Consider the following 3,069-nt stretch of genomic DNA (forward strand, 5'->3'; position numbering starts at 1 on the left):
ACTGAGACTAGAAAAGCCATCCGACACTCAGAATCATCAGTGGCAGGCATGTGTACAAAAGGATACTCTTATTAGGAAAAATCTAAATGTACCACTTTCTGAATAGAGGAGACTGTCTTTGCTTTTAGGTGTAGCCTTGATGTGCACTCAGTGGAGACACCATGGAAAGAACTGGACTAAGTCAGGTTCACTGAGGTCCTTGATTCACCTCAGCTACCTGACCTCCTGGGACTAGAGTCCAGTTCATGGCAAACAATGACCAATGGGCCTGTTTAGAGAGAGAGAGAGAGCTGAGGTAATGTAAGAGAGCTCAGATCAGGTGGGAGAACACCTGCTCCAAGCCTCAGGATACATAGCACATCATAGAGGCTAAAAGCTGAAACACTGAGTGACAGAGTTCAATATGGAGGTGGAAATAAAGCAGGTCCTGTATCCTAAGGTAGAGCGTGTAAAGAATTATCTTCATAGAGAAGACAGTGGCAAAATGAAGTGTAGACATAAGCTGACATCTATATAGGAACAAATTATATGAACACAGTCACTGTGCCTCTCAAGGGAAAGCTTCACATGGTCCCATCAAGTGAAAGACCAAAGCTGAAAGTGGGACCTTTGTCTCTCTGAACCCTAGGACTCATTTCAGTTAATAGAGGATAACCCTCCCTGCCTCGTTTGTCACCAAGACTGTTGTAAGGGTAAAGTGAGATAATAGGTAAGAAAGCATTTTATAAACCTCAAAGCACTGCACAAAAGCAAAACACAGACATTTCATCATGTATAGCTGATCTCTTCTCTAAGAGGTCACTTACCTGGTCAGTTGGAGTCAGACCAATCCTGAGCTCCATCTCTAGGAGGGCTGCATTAATCCAGAAAGAACCTATATACTCAAAGGAATTTAAGCCACAAAACAGTCAATGAAAGCAAATTGCAGGAAGGTTGGTGTGTGTTTGGGCTTTCCGGATGCGGGAAACCTGGTCTTCAAACATAAGCTGTCCTTGCTCCACATGGACTCTCCTTCTTCCTATGGTTCAGCCTCCCTGGGTTTCTATCACAGCCCAACATTCTGCTTGAGGCTGAAAAATGGTCATTGCAATTCCTAGACATGTCACTTCCCAGCATCGTCACCCTCTTCCCTTAGTTCCATTTCAAAAAATCCTGAGAGAATTTGTCTTGACTTGGGTCACATGCCCATCTATGACCCAGGCAAAGGGCAATATGATTGGTATTCCTGCATGCTATGGATCAAGAAAGAAGCCATTCTTCAACTGTTCCTGGATGTTGTCAGCACTAGGGTGGGGGGTGGGGGGGGGAGGGTGCCAAAAGGACAGAGAGATAGATGCTCACTATGAGCATCTAGTTGACACTACATCCTGTACGCTAGGTTTTGAAGACTAAGATATCTGGGCTTTTCAGAATGGACTTCCCTCCCTACTAGAAGTACATCAGACAGAGTACTAATAGGGAAGTAGTCAGGGTCCTGGCAGGGAACATAGTATATTCAGAAGGGGGAGTTGAGGAGGTTTTAGAGAAGGCAGCTTTTACAGGTGTGGTGAGAGTTAAGAAAAACAAAATAGGGTGGGTGAAATATCCAAACCAGAGAGAAGGCATTTCTGTTCCTTAGCCTGAAAGGGAAAGAGTCAAGAGATGGCTATCTGAATGCCCTGAAACAAGTAGCTATAGGGCAGGACCCAGAGCCAGGGGCTGTGGCCTTCAGTACAGGGACCTAGCTAACCTCTGCAACTGGCAGACCAATGTGGAAAGAACTGGTATGTAATCACCTCTCTCTCCTTCCATCTGCCTGTTTCATGCTGTGCCTCTCATTGACCAGTCCCAAATAAATGCCGGACGTCATGCTGCCCAGCTAGGAGGTTCCCAGGGCACAGAGCAAAGTGGAAAGTCATGGATCACCTGGAGGAGCAAAGAGGATATCCAACCCAAGGGTACATCTGTTCCCTTTGGCTCAAAGGAGAGACCTAGTTAGAGTCCACTCTATAAAATCAGTTGGTTCAAAAGCATGACAAGATTTTAGAGCTAGTGGAGTCCTCAGGCTCACTCAGACCAAAAATCACAACCTTGTCTATATCTAGCCTTTGGATGTGATTTGCATGGCTGACACAACTTTAAAGCCAAAAACCAAAACCAAACAAACAGTAGGCAAAAAACCTCAATCCCTGACATTAACATCTTTTAAAAATATTTTTAAATTTTTATTTATTTATTTTTGAGAGAGAGAGAGAGAGAGAGAGAGAGAGAGAGAGAGAGAGAATATTAGCAGGGGAAAGGCAGAGAGACAGGGAGACAGAATCCGAAGCAGGCTTCAGGACTCCACAGATTCCAACGTGGGCTTGAACCCACAAGCTATGAGATCATTACCTGAGCAGAAATCAGACATTCAATTGACTGAGCCACCAGGAACACCAAGATTAACTTCTTGAAGTTCCAGTTCCCCACGGTCATCATCATTCCATGTCATCTAATACCTGCCGCTGTATACATGAATGTATATAGGGCATACATACACATGTATACATACATGCATACATACATATATTTAATTAGAGGACTTGTGATTGGAAAAACCAAAATTCTTCATTTTTTCAGGTAGAGAAACTGAGCCTAGACAGGGAAACTTATTTGCCCACACTTGCATAGCCTTGATGGGAATTCTGTGTGTCTGCACGCACAAGATTAAAAATGTATAAATAAGAGGAAAGGATTAAAAAAGTTGTTAGTCTTTGTAAGACCTTCATACCTGGGCGTAGCTCTCCTTTGAAGTAAGGATGATGCAAGGATTCTACTGTGGCTCCTGTGGCCCCAGCAGGTGAAATTAGAACAATGAGGAAAAGTGATTATGGTCAGTGCAGTCAGAGCTTGCAGAGGGCTCTTCAAAAATGGCCTGGGCTGCCTCTCTGCATCCAGGGTTCCCATGTGTGCAGATGTGGTCCATTAACAGAAAGTGAGTCAGCCCTTAGTGGGGTGTGTTGGACTCTGTCCTTTGAGCCCTCCTACTCTGTTAGTTGAGCTAATGCTGAATTGAGTTGAAACGAGAGGAATGTCTCATTAGTCTGCTTG

The sequence above is a fragment of the Panthera uncia genome, assembly GCF_023721935.1.
Source record: "Panthera uncia isolate 11264 chromosome C1 unlocalized genomic scaffold, Puncia_PCG_1.0 HiC_scaffold_4, whole genome shotgun sequence".
NCBI classification, from domain to species: Eukaryota; Metazoa; Chordata; class Mammalia; order Carnivora; family Felidae; genus Panthera; species Panthera uncia.